The sequence below is a fragment of the Patagioenas fasciata genome, chromosome 10, assembly GCF_037038585.1.
Source record: "Patagioenas fasciata isolate bPatFas1 chromosome 10, bPatFas1.hap1, whole genome shotgun sequence".
Taxonomy (NCBI): Eukaryota; Metazoa; Chordata; class Aves; order Columbiformes; family Columbidae; genus Patagioenas; species Patagioenas fasciata.
Genome location: NC_092529.1, coordinates 12,895,688 through 12,913,783, shown reverse-complemented (window position 1 = coordinate 12,913,783; position 18,096 = coordinate 12,895,688). Strand labels below are relative to the sequence as shown.

Genomic DNA, 18,096 nt, shown 5'->3' with positions numbered 1-18,096 from the left:
TAATTAACCTAAATACACAGAATTTATTGTTCAAGGTGGCAAGTTACATACATCAGCAGTGTTTACAAAATAGTAATTGTTGTCAGACTCCATGACAGAGTTTTAATTTGATAGAATGTGGTCAGTAAGGTAGTATTTAGAGTAAACATAAAACTGAATGAAATTCAAGAATACCGTTTTGTGAGTCTGCAGCATAAGTTTGAAGTCTACAATAACCAGGAGCTACAGCTTGTGCTGCTAGAAAGTTAGAGAGTGCCTGCTTATTGTGAAAACTGATACTGATATGATTATTCTTGATTTGGGAAATTTTCTGTGTGTTAACTTTTCTCGTGTCATCAGTGCAGCATCATGTACTAAGTGTATAATTGTAATACATTGCAAACTATTTCATAACAAATCTTGAAAGCATGTGCAGCCCCACTCTCTAGGCAGAACCTCCAATTCAGCTAGTTTATTAATAAAAGTACCTTTCCTGAGACTTATCCTGACAATTACTAGTCTTTTCTGAATAAGGAGATTAGCATATAGCCAGTGTAAAAACCAAATGTTTATCTTAATGACCAAGTATAACCCTGGGATTCTAATCAGAAAATGTGTCTCTCTTGATTTCAGGAGAGGTTGAGAAAATCTTAAAGTGCTTTCCTCTTCAAATTACTGTTGATACAGGCTAAGGAGCACCTATTATGAAGACAAGGCTGTGTAAATCTCTCTAAATCTTACATTGTTAAAGGCTGCAGTTGTTCTTGCCATTGCATTTCTTTGCAAAGCTCTATGCAGAGATTAGATGCTGCATAACCAATAACTGACAGTTCACTGTGTGTGCTACCACCTGGAAATATTGTTAAGGACAGTCAATGAGGGGGAGAAAATCAGTGATGCTGAGTTTGTATTCTGTAGAATGAATTAAGTAATTATTTTTTTTACTGAATTTCTTAAAATCTTTGTTTTCAAGATTTTTTCATGTAATTTTTAAAGTTGTCTTAAGGTTTTAAACATAAATATCTGTTTAAATAGAATAGGCTTTTAGTGGAAGAATAAAAAAAAAAATCTAATACCTCCTAAAAAAGCTTCAAAGTCAGTCTGTCAGCTTCTTTCTGGCAATGAAGCTCTTGCATCTTTTTAATGTTGAAATCAGTTCAAGTCAGTGAAATTTCTTTAATGAACTTTAGGGCACATCTTCAAAGAAACCTGCAATTGAACCTGTGGAAAGGCCAGTGCCTTTGAACTGTGGAAAAGAAGTTTATCCTAGATTAGCTTGATCTTTTAGTTTACTCTGCCTTCTAATCTAGTAACAAAGATCTAAGCTTTATGAATACCCCTGAACTGCAGTGACAACCTAAAAGTAGTGTATTGTTATGGATAAACTCATTACTATCCTTAGGTATTGACATTTTAAATTTGGAAGGATAGTGAAGTTTTTTTTTTATTTTGTACTGTGAACATGAACATTCTGGGTCTCCCTGAGCATTATTTTTTCTTTATTTTTGTTACTACCCTATAAAAGGAAACTTTAACTTCATTTTTGTTTTCGTTCTCTCGCTAACATTTCACTGTACTTCCATCCAGTTCAGTCTTTCATCACCCAAATGTGGAACAATGTGCCTTCAAATGTGAAAGAAATAACAAAATCTGGAACAAATTATGAAGTGATGGAGAAGGGAAATGCAGAACAGTATGGAAATAAGTACATTAATGCAGAGGCTCTGATGCACATAAGTCTGTTTTGAAGGACGCTTCTTTTCTATTTTGAACTTCTGCTTTTAAATTTCACTGTAATATGACATATATTTTGCTTCAGTGAGTACTTGAGGAACTTTCAGTGTGAAGAGTATTCTTTTCTGTAGAAATTCCTTTGGAATTCAGATTTTGTACTCTTTCCAGTTTACAATAAGAAAAACATGGAAGAGATTTTTAATAGAAAAACAACACTCAGTGGTTTGCAGCTGGCAATCACAATGCCTCTACTGCTCCTTTTATTTTATTAGGTGGAACAGGTCAATTCAGTATCAGAGCTGGTTGTGTTCCTTCTCTGGTCTAAACGAAAATACAGGTCTAGGAAAAAATTAAGTGACCACGAATTTCTTCCTTTCAGTCATTCTGTGAAATTTTTAATAACTCTCTCATTTTGTGGAATCAATTAAGACAAGAATGGTTATCACTCAACTGGAAAAGGAAAATATGGCTTTTGTCTATAAAGATTGACTTCCACAACTGACATTATTTGATGCCTACTTTTAATTATGGATTAATAAGAAATAACACTGTGCAAAGGTGCAGAAAACCAGAGGTAACTAGAAAAACTCATTCACAAGCAGATGAAAAAAGTTGTGTTTATAAAACTGGATTTTTGAGGAGGGAAGTATAGAAGAGAAGAATATAAAATGCATTTAAAGGAACAGAGAATAACTGAAAATTGAAATTATATATTTATCCAACATTAAAACTTAAGTGATGCTGTATATTCCTCTATTGATTTTTGCATATTCCTGTACTGGGTTTTTTATTTTGAGAATAAATTCTTGACTTATTAAAGTAAATGGGAATTTTACCGCTGACTTGATTGGCACTATTTCACCCTTCATCTGTGAGGAACAGTTTCTGCTTTTTATTATTATTTCAAAATGATATACTTTTCTTCTCTCAGTCCAGTTTCTTAAGGATTTATAATCTTTAGCATCATGGGGAAATTTTCTCTATATACTGTATAGTTGAAATAAAGTACCGTGCAAATAGCTAGCTGACCTAAGAGGCCAGTTCCAGCAGAGCAGACGTTTTGAATCTGGACTTTCTTAGTTCTTGTGGGTATAGGATTTTGAATGCTTTTATCCTTTATTGGTGAATGCACTAAAGTGCATGCAGACAGAGAATGTTAAAGTGGCAGTCAGATAAACTTGTTAAAGCAGTGGGAGTTTTTCCTTTCTTTCTATGTGACTTTATCATCACAGTGGAGTTAAAAGGCAATTAGCCCTTCAGCTCTTTTCTGACCAGTTTATTGGCATTTTACACACAACTGTTGAATAGACAGTGCCATATTAAAAATTCCAATGAAGCTGGCCTGGGGATAACAGACTCTAAATTTCAGGTTAATGTAGGTTTTCTTGAGAGGAACTATTGCCAAAACGCTCAAGTAAAATTATCTAAATACAGTACCTATGCTGCATGTACTCATAGTTGATGGAAAATTGTAGTAGTCTTGCTACATGCTGTGTTACATTTCCAGGGAAATATTTTTATAAAGAATGTTTGATGAAAAAGTTTATTCCTTTAGTAATAACAGGCTACCCACTGTGTTACTTAAGGCAATGAACACAGTGAGTAGAATTAGATGTTTTCATCATAATAACAACAATTACACTTGCGTTGCATTTCTGTAATTTTCATCTGGGTTCATTAAAACACTTTAAAACCATGGATTACTTATTTCTTTCAGTATATGATTATTATGTCAAAGCTTTGACCAAATTTAAGGGGTTGGTTGGTTTGTTTTAGAATTGTAAAGGAAATATTGGGGCGGAGGGGGTGTTTAATTTCAGTGTCCATAGAAAATTAAACATGTATTTTGCAGTTCTTGCACCCTAAAATGTTGAGAACCAAAAACTGATTAAAATAATTTTTCATTACTGAGTAAAATGAAATATAGACACAAAACACATAAACTCACTACTGGAGAGTAAATTGGAACTTTCATCATAGTTAACTTTTAATCTTTTCTCGACGAAGAAAATGGGAGCTTTTGATAGACTTTACTGAGACTATCATTGGTTCCTAATGGTGCATTCATTGCTTCTATGAAGAAATTTATTTAATTAACTATTGTAGCTGATTCTAATTTACCGATGTTAGAACAGATAATGAGAAATCCATTGAGGTCTGCATGATTGAAAACCAGACAGTAGAAACAAAGAGTAGATCTAATATTTCTAACCTGACCATACACATTGCTCAAACTCCTCCAATTTGTATGTCACCTAAAATGAAATCAGCAAACAGGGTCCTTATAAGTCCAGCTGATTTTTGGATCAGATCCATTTCAAAATAGGGAGGAAAAGCTGGTAAGTTTGAAGAATCACAAGCCCTATTTTCACTATTTTTTTAGTTTGCATGGCCACTCCAGAGAAGGCACTCAGATTTTATTCAGAGAGCAGGTGATGGATTTATGTTCCACTGTGTTTTAACACAAACAAACCAAAATGCTTTCATTCACTCAGGTATACGAGTTAGCAGCTTTTTCTTTCCACACACAGCACTGTAATTGGGAATGATCACCAATAACCACAGTTTTATTTTAAATGGTGAATATCTCTACTTCAGCTGTCACTGTTAAGAGCTCAGACTTCGCTTCTAATACTGATGAACCATCATTAAAGTTGTCTGTAACTTTTGTTTTTTAATACAGCAAATTTATTTTACAAGTCAACAAAATGGCTTCATTAAAGGGACATCACAGTGTAAATCAAAAGTCTGGAAGTTAAGAACTGCCAGATTTAAAGTAGTTCATACATTTTTTATTTTGGTGCATTACAGCAGTTTTCAGTTATACAGCAATTTACTGCCTTTTTTGAAACACCTCACTACTGTTCTGTGGTTTCTATCCGTTAATATACTAAATATATTGAGTTGCATATTAAATAGGATAGTGACTGTGAGAGAGACCAACAATAATGTTATTGGTCATCTTAGCCCTATTCCATTGCTATAGATTTCTTATGTGCTAACAAATTGTGTAGGCCAAAATATAGGTATTGTGTGAACTTTTATTTATTTCAGTCATGACCTGGCTCAGACATATACAGCATTCATGGTACAGAGCAGTGAAAACACAACTACTATGGTAGTAAATGTATCTCATCATCAGGAGCAAAAAGAATGCTGAAGCACCAGGAGTGGTTCTGAGTTTTAGACCAGTTCTAACAACTCTGAGGACCGCCTAGGCAAAAGTAACTTTGTAACATCTGCAGAATGAGGAAAATAAAATGCATGATTTTATTTTATAGAGATGTGTCAAATATAACATGTTAAAATCTATACAACTGTTTGAAAAATGAAAAGGACTGTAAAAAATGAACCTCACACAAGTAAGTCTAATGCATTAGAGGAAATGACCAAGACATCTGCAATAAAGACTTTTGAAACTCTGCCCAGTGTCTGTGCACCATCTTTTCCCACACAGATAATAACGCTCTTTTCATATCACAAAGGACACGCAGAAAGCAGTTTGTTAGTGTTCTAGAGATATCCAGATATGGTGAAGAGCAGCACAGAGAAACCCAGGAAGCAAATAGCAATATAGATTCAAAGAGATGTTTAGCAAAGGCAGCGTTTGAAAAACTTCAGTGGTATTGAAAGGCAACTTCGCTGTGTAAGAAACGTTTAGCCTGTGATCCTTGAGTGGAAAATAGTGTGTGATCATTAGTTAGAAATACCCATAATTTATAGACGCCAGGGGGCAGAATTAAGGTTGCAAGGACAACTATAAACCTGCCATTTCCAACCATCTAAAGGGCTATTTATGTTCAACCTCAAACACACTTTACATTTAAATATTTAATGGTATAGAATTTGTTGCAAATAATGATTTTTGTGTTGCTTTTGTGGCAACAAAAGCCTTTAAATACAGTTGAAAGAGAAGTGTGATTGCTCATATATTAAAAATGTGAGTTTAACTGAAAGATAATTTTAATTTGTTTCAGTTAATGTCCAACACATTTGTGGATATAGTAGTGCAGCTTTCTGAAGGAAAAAAATCAAACAAATCCTTTATTTAAAGTTAGACGTCTTTTTCTTACTTTCTGAACAGCAAAAAATACTGCAGATAACTGCAGCTTTTTTATTTCCAACCTGACCTTCCATGTTCTGAAACTAATTTGCCATACTGCTTCTCAGAGTCCGCTCAAGGACTTCCTTTAGCAGAATAATGTGGTTCTTATTAAGTACATCCTATAAGACCCAGGAGGATTGCATGCAAAGGAAATAAGACGGAGACACAAATGAATTTCCATCCTCTAGTCAGATATATGATATTGATGACCAAAATGTATATGAAGGATATTGTAAAGAAGACAAAGAAAAAGAATTAAAGCAAATGTCTGACAAATTGGCTGTCTTCATATGCAAAGATGACAAGTGGCCTATGCAACTAACTAGAAGAGATGTAGGCATCAAGCCAACTAGTTATATAGTAAACAAGTCTTTCTGAATCACATGGTCGTATGCAACCTCTCTTTCAAATAAAGCCTCACTTTAAATTACATCATCATGAAAGACTTAAAAGCCATGTAGTTTTACATGAAAACTGATAGTTTCTCTTAACTCCAAATGTTGTTTTTCACTGCTATGAATTTTATATTTTTAACAGAATACCAAGATATTCTGTTAAAGTGAAACTTCTTTAGGAGATTCTTTCCTTAGTTTTTAATTAAATGTACCAAATACAAAAAAAAAAGAAAAAAAGGTGAAAATAGCCAAATTAATTTCAAAGTCTGTTTCTTCCTTTAGTTAAAGTTTTTCTCTAAGGTGACAAAATATTTTCACATTAGAGTAATTTGATAGAAAAATGCTTCGAAATACCTTGAATGTGCAATAGTCTCTATAATTCTTGATGTTTTGGTTCTAGTGTGTTTTGCTGAATGTACCTAAATATAGATTTCAGAGGTTTTACAAGGCACTTGGTTGATGAGAAAGATTTAGGCTCTGTATGTGACTCAGTGTATTGACTCTGGAACTATCACTATTTTTCAGTTTATTCTTTAACAACGCGCAGAATTTGGATAATCAGGATTCTAATATGATTTTCCTCCTAATCTGTTTTAAACCATGAAATCTGATATTTTCACCATGACTAATCCATGAAATTTGTCAACTTTGTCTGTGATTTACACAAACTCTATTTATAAAGAGAACTTGTTTGAGTCCTAAGGCATGGAATATTGTTTCCCAGCATGCCTGTAGTTTCTTTTTAATAATAAGTATAAACAAAACGTGCTCATTGATTGTATTATTATTTCAAGATCAGGAGGTAAAACATGAGGAATGTTCAAGAGTATATTCCCTATAGCACTGTATATGAGTCTTAAGCCATTAGGAAGAAAATAACCTATCATATCAGAGTTAGTAAGAATGGTTGTGATCATAAAGTTTACCTAAAATAATTGGATAACTTGCTTGTAGATTAAAAACATATGTGATACTTGTATGTCTTTATGCTGTAGACTTTAGAATTAATTGCTGTCAGCATAAAACAGACCAAACAAAAATAGATTTGCATCAATTCTTTGTAATGGGTTTTGGTGGGGAGGGAAGCTTGAATGACAGTGAGGATAATCCTATTTTGTATTAGGAGGGGGGGAATTGCTATACAACATTCACATACTGGAGTGCAATTTACTATATATGGGAAAGAATAAAGATCCTTTATGTAAATGTAATAACATGCAAGTAATACCTTCAAAAGGCAAGGAAAAAAAAAGACTCTTGCGTACTGAAAGTTATTCTGCTCCAGCTGTCCTCTTTCACTTTGTGGGGGGAAGACATCTGGGGAAAGGCCAAAACGCAGATATCCACAAAGCATCCAATTTTTAGTTCAGCATAATGTCTTAATCAGCCTTTACAGAGTTGCTCTGCTCTGTACCAAACATGCTATAAATGTGCAATACATTCATACATGTAAATAAGTCACACTCCCTGTGGTGATGAGAACAAGATGACTACGTATTTCAGTCACTGCACAATGCTGCAGGTAATAGAAAAGCAGCATCATCTACTTGTTTTTAAACTGAACAGGGGACTAGAGGTAGAACTGCTGAATACTTATTGCTATCTACACCATTTTTAATTCCTGAAAATATAGTTTTACGACAGATCTCCAGAAATTATCCACATTAAGCTCACAGATCTTGTGACAAGATCCACAGACTGGAGTCAGCTAGCAAGAACTTGATCTGCTCTGTAATCTGGTCTTTCTCCAGAAGAAATGACTATAAATCTATTTGCATGTCCATCAAATTATCAAAATACAGACATCATCTGTCATGTTCCCTCACTCAATCATGTGGTGTGAAATGTGTGTTTTGCGATCAGGTGATAGGTGAATTTCTGGTAATGTGCTGAGAAAGGGCTCAGGGAATTCACTCTTCAGGTGTCTTCTGCAAATGTCCTGGTGTTCTTATCTGGTTGTCCAAGCCATAGCAGGGGAACTCTGTGCCTTTGTGCATCTGGGTTGGCTTTTTCTCTGTCCTGCCTCCTTAATCGCTATAGCTTATGTTCTCAAAGGCACAACTGACTCTTAAATCAATTTCTGAATGACAGTTGATAACTGGAGAACTAAGTTTTAAACAAATGCCTTTGAGTTTTCAGAAAATATAAAGCCATCCCTGACGAAGAAGTCAATTCAAAACAAAGAACTACTTACAGTCCTTCATATTACAATTAATCTGAGTACCAAGTAAAATTAGTAGTCGAGAAGTTGTTTTTAAAAAAAGGGTGAGGGAGGGAGTATAGGGCATTTCTTCCTATAAACTACGATTGATCTATGGAACTTCTTGCTACATGATTTTGTGAGTGCCAAACTTTTGTGGTGCAAAAAGAGATTTGATGAATTCAGTGGGGTGGCAGGGTTGGAATCCATCAGAGGCTATTAAATGCGGTGTTACTGTTTGCAACGCATAAAATCTGTTCTGTGAAAGCTGCTTAAGCTGAGAGGCTGTATCAGGAACCAACACAGGAGAAAGTGTGCTGTGGTGGATGTATCTCTGGTGTGCTCCAAGGTTCTTTAGCTCTCTACCAGGCCTCCTGAAGTTACCCCCCCACTCAGAAATTGTCTCACAATATTCTTAGAGTCGAGGGGAAGTGTGGCCTCTGCTTCAGCCTGGAATCTGTTCTTGACCTAAGAAATATAATTTACTTCAAACTTACTGAAGTAATTAGCCCACAAGAATATTTTGTAGAGGATAGGAAAGAATTTGGGGAAGACAGGTGAATGTTCTACACATCATGTTTTGCACTTCCCTAGCTAAAAAGCAGTTGAATACATTTTCTACTGTTTGCTCATAAGATGGAAAGTGGGCTCTCAGCCTTTTAAAAGACATTTTGAAAATAGTGGGTGAAAAATAGACATCTAGAATGAAAGAGTGATTTTATAAAATCTCATCAAATTTAGAAATCAAAACAATCTCTTGATACTTTTTTTCATTAAGTGCATCTTATTTTGATGTCTCAAAATATCTCTTTACAAATGCAACTGTTCCCTTCAGAACCTTAAACCTTCTCTAATCCTACTGCTATAATATGGAATTTATGAATAATCAATAGGGTTACATAGATTCTGTTACTTATTCAGTCTAGCTATTCTAGATATTTGGGGCTAATTTTTTGTATGTATATTTAACCTAAGACACATATAGTTGCTCAAGACAGAAATGAAGCTGTGCCAAATTGCAAAATCTTTTGGCTTTATCCATTTGCTGAATTGTTAAGCAAATACTCTTGTGTTTTCTGTATTCAGGCTCTTAAAATTATTGTCTTTATGCTATAAAGGATTCTGCTTTACATTATTAACATAACATATTCGTATAAGGCAAAATGCTCTCCAGTGTAAGTCAGGTCTACAGAATTTACCTAAAAGTTTGTTCAATATGAAAGTTCTACAGCAAGACCTTTCCTAATGCATACATTTATCAGCTAAAATCTTGATTGTTTTGCCTGTATTATGTCACTCACGTCTGGAAAGAACAGCATCCTGCTGTTTGTGAAGCTGGTCTCCTGCTGCTGTTTAGCCACTTGTAGGATTCTGTCTCAATTCCTCTAATCCACTCTGTCTCAATAGCACCATATTTGGACTCCTTCACACATTCTTTTGCTGCTCTGTTTGGGATGCTCTATGAGCTGAATTAGAATGTTAATGTTCCGTTCAAAACAGGAACCTTTTTGTTAAATAAGAGTATAAGGAACAATCTCCTCCACTCCCTTAGATAGAATTTCTATACATGCACTAGATTATTTTCCTTCAAACTATTGTCCAGAAGTTTGGGGCACTATTTCAATGTACTGGTTTACTTTATATAAGTCAGACTCAATTTGAGGTTTAATGTTGCAGTAAGGCCTGCTACCATCTTAAATTGTTTCTTTCCTGTTGTAACTCCTTTTTCAGAATTCAGTGCTCCTTGTTTCCATTATGTCAAAGGTATACTGATATCTTTTCAAGCTGCTTGTGCAAGTCAGGACTAATTAAAGCAGAGAACCAAAAGGAATCCAAAACCAGTGTTAGAAATGACACCAAAACACAAAGTGCGATGTAGATATTTTTACCTTACTTTCAAAGTGTCAGCGAAGATTTGAATATGTATTTTGCCAGTAGCTATTTTCTGATCCCACGTAAAATAAGGTTTAGAGAAAACAATATGAAGCTTGATCGGTATACCTACAAATACACATTGTCTGTCACTATACTTCACAGCTAAGCCTAGTAACTTCAGTGAAACTATTTGTGGCTACGATAGCAATTGAAAAAATAGGATAGCAGAACACAATCCTTTTTAATGTAGAGCTCCTAGGCATATACTTGCCTTAAGAATTGTTCTTTAGTGAATGGGATTTAGTTTACTGAAAAATAAAGACGTGGTTGAATTATGGTGCTAATTTTCCTCTATGAAAAGAAAGAAGTTCCTTGGACACAATGTAATATTGCATGAGTCTTTGTTGTACAATTGTAAAAAATTTCAGACCATACATGTAGTTTACCTAAGTGTATGAAGAGAATGAAGACATTTTCCAGGTGAACCATATTTCAATAATTTCATAAAGTGTCTCTCACTTGCACCAAACTTCCAGCACTGCAAAATTAGAATTTTTTTTTAGAGCATACACCGTGTTTGTTTTAGCTGTAGCTTTCTGCAGTCCAGAGTACCCTCAGTGTGCTGGATTGTCAGCCAGGAGCTGATGTGAAACACCATCCTGTGAATAGGGTTAGGGATGGAAGCAGAAACTGGAAAAGACAACAGCTACAGCAGTTTCATAATATATCAATTTCTATCAAGGTTTAGTTAGCAGTGGAACAGAGAAGAGAATGAAAAAAGGAGAAAGAAAAAGACTTCAGAAAGTGAAGGTGAAACAGGGAGAGAGGTAGGGAGGTATGGGAGGAAGCAAAGTGAAGAAGTGGGACAAAGAGAAAGCAATATATGGCTTCCATTCTGGCTTGCATTTGGCAAGTAATGTGTATATGATTCGTTCACAAATGTGTTAACATTTCTAATTACAGAAAAAAGGCATTTAGAAGTTTTTATTGAGAGATTTATTTTCGGTAATAAAAAATGAAGAGATTTGTAAGTGATCTGTCTATGCAACATTATCTTGAAGACTTGTGATTCTGCTGTTCCTTCTCTGTTTGTATTTTAAAATTAATTGAAAGCCTCAGTGTTTTGTTTAAACTGTGAAAGCTTCCAAGGTCAATGAGTGAGGTAATTGACCTGCCTGTTGTAGGACAAAAATATGTATGTTAAATTGCATAATTAGTTTTAATTACATAATTACGGTGTTTAATGTGTGGGGGTCAAAGGTTACTATTACATTTAGAAGTCATGGCAAGAAACACAAAAATAAGCAACATAGTTTAATTCTGTATTTCTTTGGGTTTCAAAAAAGGGGTCCACTGTGATCTGTCCTTGACCTTGGATATTTGATGACTGTAGCAAATAATATATTGCTGTTATACTTTTTGAAATCATAGAGACACCTTTGTAAATGACTAAGTGACTTTACCAAAGACTTCATTTAGGTTTAGAGTACATGAAAGTTAATCAACAGTGGGAACTCAACTGACAGCAATTTAATCTGATTGGGTAAGGTAATTACATGATTACCAGGAGTGTTTATATATGGACAAGGATATTTTTATTGGAAAAAAACCTAATTGCTTTCTTACTGAGAAGAGAAAAAAACAAACAAATTTGTTGTCGTAGGTTAAGAGGACATCCTTCATTCCTTGAAATATCTGATTTTCCTATTTTAGTGACAAAATACAACTCATAATTCTTTGCAAATTTGCGCTGGGATTATATTATGACTTCCTCTGTTCCTAAACTAGAAATAATGCCATCGTTAAATTGTTTTGTTTAAGAAACTCATTGCTTGCATATTAATTGTGTGGTAGCCCGAAGATGTCATGTTGATTGTAATTCGCAATCTTTTTCACTGTGTATAAATGCTCTTGCTTAAATATGGGTTGATTTCACCAAAGTTAAACCTAAAGGTCCATTATACTCGCGGACGTTTCTGGGAAGGAAGGCAGTATTTGTTTTTCCATGACAGTTAAAAAAAACCCACTATGTACAAGATAGGTAGATAAAAGATGGTGTTCCTAAATGTTAGAAGAAAAAGGCTCACTTTAGGTGCTCTGAATGGTCCTTTAGAAAATGCTCTTTCAGTCTATTGACAATGAAGGGAGTGTTGGGAGATGAATCTTCATCAACAAACATTAACCTCTGTGAATACCTTCCTGAAGTGCACTACAGAGTAGAATCCCATTTGGCTAATAAATACTGGCTTGCTCCTAAGCCTGTTCAAATAATGAGCCAGTCCTGGCCTTGGCACTTTGTATGGTTGTGTTAGATATCAAAAAACAGAAATTGAAACTTATAGGAATAACTTCATATCTCATCAGTAACTGTTGAACACATTCTGTTGGTAGAAATAGAATACAATCCTCTAAGGGCCAACTTCTAAGGAATTAAAAAGCTAATGAACTAAATGTTAAATAAGAAATAAGTGAATTTTTGAAATAAACTCTATAATTATGGGAACAAGTTCTGTGATAACATTCCATGTCATAAAAGTCTTTTGTTCTCCCTTTTGCTAATTTTTCCCTAAATCAGTTCTTTAGAAAATATTACAATTTTGAATTGTTTTTCTAAACCAGATGATCCAGTCACTGTTGGAGGCACATAGCCACGGCAAAATCTCATGCTGTACATTGATCACCTGTCCAACCTTTGCCTAGAGTGTGATCCCCAGTTCCTTCAAGAGGTCCATCTTTACCTGTCTATAAAGAAGAAGAGGAGGAGGGAGACATCTGGGATATTCAAGTATCAAAGTTTAACACCAGAGCAGGTTAATCTCTATTTATATTATTCTATATATATGTTGCTAGTATTGACTCGGATATTTGGCTGAAGATTTTTTCAGTAATTCTATAGTATTGTCTGAAGTTTTGCCAGTGTTAAAGCACTTTTGTTTAGACTCATCACTTACCAAAACTACACATACATTTTTCATATGTCCATGGTGTGAAACTGAATCCTAAGTTATTCTGCTATTGTGGAAGTTAGCAAACACTGAGCATGCCTGGCAGTCTATACCTGTCTCTTGAACATATGCTTACAACGAAGACCAAAAAGGCTTGTTGAATACTATTCAGTGTACTGCAGTTATACTGTTCCATATTTAGCACATGCAACTAAATCCAGGTTCCCCAGCAAGTACACTCATTTTCATTCACTTGCTTCAGGCAAGTTAAACTTGCTTCTTACTCTTCCTCTTCCATTTCCAAGAGGACTTTGATATCCACAAAACAGACAAGGTTTCACTTACTGTCCTGAGGACTGCCCCTTTCACAGTCTAGCACGGCCCACACACAATCCTGGAATATGTCCAGCTTGTTCTTTGAGCAGAATGTGAACCTCTGACCTTCTGGGCCTCCGGCAAGAGTGCTGCCTACTGAGCCACCAATACCCAGGCCATCAATAAGTTTTAAATGCCAGTTGCAGACTTCACAGAGATAATGACTTCAGTGTGTAAAGGTTTTGTTGTGGAGGCTGCAGTCTCACATATGGCGTGACAGAGTAAATATGCTAAAACCATAGAGAGCTGTTGCATAACTTGCCTTGATATAACAGTTTTTGTAATATGTTTCAAGGCATGGAATATTATTTAAAGGGACCTAGTTATGTAGGCTTAGTCCCAAAATGAAGCTATTATAAAAAGAATGTTTAGCAAAAACAGAAGTCTGTCCATGAAATTGTTGGAGTGGGAATTTCAGGGTAAACTTACTTGGATTTAAACAGTCGCCTGCATGATGTTGCACTGTTGTGCTAGGGAATGAGAAACAGCAAATGAAAATACTATCAAGTGGGAATCAGAAACTGAAATTGAGCAGAGTTAAAATATGACAGGTCTATTACTGTTGTAACTTCTTAAAAATCTTACCGCGTCCTGAGAAAGATGAGATGAAAAAATAAATTCCAACTTAGAAATTCAAAGCAGCATTATTGATACATGTAAATAAATGTATTTGCCTTTTAGTATTATATTTAACCTGCTGTCAAGTAAGTTCTTGTATTTTATATACATATAAAGCAAAACGAATATGAAATAAGCTTAAGGGGTTTGGCCCGTTTCAGTTTTATTGATGTTCTTTATTTTTAAATTAGCATTAGGAGCACACAAAAGACATGTTGATGTTTGCAAAATTCAAATTGATAAATGTGATTACACAAAAGGTTATATGTAAACTTGGATCAAGAAGGAAAATATAGACAGATTCAAGCTAGGACTTACATTATGGAAAGGCTCTTTGATAAATTGCATGAACCTTCTATGGAGCAAAGGCCAGAAACTCAGGACACCCTTTCCCAACCGAGTACCCAAATCACTAGGCTACAGACTCTTGCTCCCTCTTGTGTTCTTTCTCTGGCCCAATGAATCTTGAATTATTTTCTTTACAATGATACAGCTTCAACAGGAGAGATTTAATGTATCCCTATCCTCATCCCAACGGTTAATGCAACCTGTAGCCTAGTGGTTAGAACATTCTGCTAAAAGATACTGTTTTGCATCCTAGAATGAAGAAGGAATTGAACCTGGGGATTTTGTTTCTGGGATGAGTAGTCCTGCTGCTAGGCTCAGAATGACTGCTGTTCATGTACCATTTTAGAAAGAAATAGCACCTGAAGAATTTTGAAGGAAACCCACCTGGCTGGTGTTCATTAGATTGGCTTAGACTGGCTTTGAGAACACCTGTTGGATCAGACTCCTCAGATCATCTGTGCAGGGGTAGGCTTTTTTTCTGGATTCCAGTCAGGTTTAGATGTAAGCTGTGCAGGGAGGTGTTCAGTCATGGCTGGGTAAGTAAAGTCTGGCCATGCACAGGAGCAGTTCCTGGGTCTGGCCTACCTTACCAATGAAAATGATGTTGTCATCAGAGAGCAGGTATCTCTCGGCTGAGACAGGGGCCTTTGAGGATCATCATTTTGGCTGGAGGTGCTCATGTCCCATTTTCACTTCTTATACTTTTTAGGGCTATAATTAGTTTATTTTAAGTTAACAGCCCCTATGAGTGTAGTACTGAGGGATTTATATAAACCTGTTTTTCAAACATAAGTTAATTTTAAAAGAACATGTTATAATTCAACAAGATGATAGAATTTGTTGTTCAAAAGTGCATTGACAGTTATAAAACATAGACAAACACAGTGCATTTTGAAGCACTGAAAAGTGGAATTGGTTTAAATGTGTTAATGCTTTTTTGAGTAGTTCTGTAGACCATTCTGCATTAGAACTGAAATTAGAAATAGTCAACAAAATTAAGTGAATTGAATTTACAAGACAAAATTTTTCAAAATTTCTGACTTAATTCCTAGGCTATCTTTTTTGTTCTTTTTTTTCAATATGTATGTTTTTATGAAGTCCTGCAGTGCAGGTCCTCATTCGTTCAAATGCATTAATCTGCCTTGGTGGAATTATTGTGATAAGTCAATGTCTAAGCTCAACTAGGATGAGTCTGGTTTTCTTTTTACTAGAAATGCTAGTTTTGAAAACAACACCTGTAAATTATTTTTAGTCTGAAGAGCTGCAGACAGTATAAAATTAGAACTCTAGATTTCCTTAGCAGTTAGTTTATTATTGTTTCTACCTGTTTGAAACACTGGAGTAATAATGTGATTCATTACACATTGCTTCTCTGACAGTAGATGTATCACCTGGTTTCATATTCAAATGTATTACATTGTGAACTATTACTGCTTTGTAAATTGGCAGAGGTGGTGGTGAGAATAGAAAGTTTTATTCATGACAGGCTGTTCATTCCAAGGGCAAGTCTCTTTCTGCCTTGGTAGTGTCTATTTTCATCGCAGTGGAGCTTTTCATATACTAGGATAGCACCCAGCACAAGTAGGAAGGTTGCAGGCTGTATCCTGGTTGTTGACAGGGTAGGTTTATGTGCAGTTCGTTTGGCAGCATTTATGTTTCACCATGCAGGACTTTCACTGTCTCATAATTTGCCTTTAGAAGGGCTACCATTTGCACAGTTCAAATCTATGTCTCCTTTTACAGTGAACAGAAGTTAAATTGAAAATATTGTAAGTCATCATCATATTAATGATTCTGTATGCATGGGGACCCACCGCTGTAGGGACTGCTTAGCACAGTGCTGACCTCATTGCTCTAGAGAAGAGGGTGTTTGCAAGTATGTGACAAGAAGAAATCAATGGGTATGTAGGTACCACTGTTACAAATTTGGGATAAATAGCTAGAAAAGTCACATAAAAAATAGCTAAACAACCCACATAGTGACAGAGACAGATAGGGAGGACTGAAAGAAAACCGGAATCAGAAAATTGAGTAGGAGAGCAGAGAAATCAGAAACATTTCTACAGAAGGGAAAAATTTTATAAGCTATGAGTTGATAAGGTGGTAAACTTTGGAGGTGAGTAGATGTCTTCATGAATGAATAAATTTTGTATAACTGTGGATAAACTATATTACTCAATTCTAGTTGATTTAAATTAGTGTACTTTGGGAAGCCATGCATAAGGCAGTTACAATAATTAAAACTTGTGATCAATAAGCATCTTGATAGTCAGGTATATAGTCAAGTGAAAGACTAGATGCAGAAATGAAAAACAGACTTGCAGTTAAAATCATGTGAAAATTAGTATTTAATTTGGGAACAGCATATTTTCAAGGTTACAGGTAGGAAAGGTAAAAGAAATCATGGTGAAGATGGATGACCCATATGGTAGTTAAAGCTCAGATTAAAGGCCTTATCCTCCCAGGTATAAAGATTGTCAATTGCATTGTCACTTAGCAAAAAAAAAAAAAAAAAAAAGAAAAAAAAAAGGAGTATGATTGTTGTGTTTTACCTTGATCAATTTTAAATGAAAGTGTTTTCCATTTTATTGCATATTTTGTTATTTTGATGTTATAGGAGATGTTCATTGGTGGATGATTAGTAGCAACGATTCCCCAGACTTACATCACTTGATATCTTGGATAGGGAAAGATTGCATAGCCTGGTCTTATTGTCACCCCTTCAGTGTTGCCACAAAGAAAAAAAACCAGACTGTTCCCAAATGTCTGAAACTTATTTGCATTCACTTTTGGGAACGTTAAAACTGCTAGGGAATTTTTCAAGTTAACAAAATTTTTGCTAGAAATTGTTGCTTTATCAAACCTGAAATCTCTCTCATATCAAGGGTAGTTTGAAGAAATTCCCTTTAGGAAGCTTTAATTTCAACTAGCAAATAACTAATTTATTGAAAATGGAACTGTTCAACAAGAAATCTTGAGAGAAATCTGCATTACAATACCTACAGCCTAATAGTTAGGGCATTATCCTTTAAGACATGTGACTTTGGTTCAATTTCCTTTTCTGAATCCAGCTGAATAGAGACTTAAACCCAGTTGAATATCTAATGCATCCAAGGCAACTGTCATTACCACTGGCCTATTGTCTGTAATAGGTTGGGTATCTCTGCTTTTGTGGAAATTGTGAAAGGACTTGTCCTAATACTAATGAGACCTTTCTGAAATCTTCAGAATTCTTATAGTCTAGGAAAGAACCTTTGTGCTTAGCTTTATTAATAAGCCCCAGGCTCTGAAGAAATGTCTGTAATAATCATTAGTTTATATATTCATAACAGGCAACATTTATTAATCTGGACTCCAAACTAAATCTCAATCTTAGATTCCATCTAGAGCTGTCTTTCCATGCCTCTGGTTATTCCTGTCAGCTGTCTCAGGTTTTTCTCTGTTTTTCCTATATCCACACTTTTAACAGTTCAACCGAGAAGTAGTACTTGGGATATAAGAGCAATTAATATAATGGAATTC

The 18,096-nt window shown here is 35.1% G+C and overlaps 1 protein-coding gene across 14 annotated transcripts in view; it reads left to right on the top strand.

Moving 5' to 3' along the window:
- Positions 1-18,096, top strand: part of ERC2 (ELKS/RAB6-interacting/CAST family member 2) — a 433,731-nt gene that overhangs the window by 359,822 nt on the left and 55,813 nt on the right. For 13 of the 14 annotated variants that reach the window (XR_011740737.1, XR_011740732.1, XR_011740731.1 and 10 more), the window contains one exon: positions 12,908-13,098. The exons of the other annotated variant lie outside the window; for it this stretch is intronic. The gene's annotated coding sequence lies outside the window, so the exon portion shown is untranslated. The remainder of the gene's footprint in view (positions 1-12,907; positions 13,099-18,096) is intronic. 14 annotated transcript variants of the gene reach the window in all.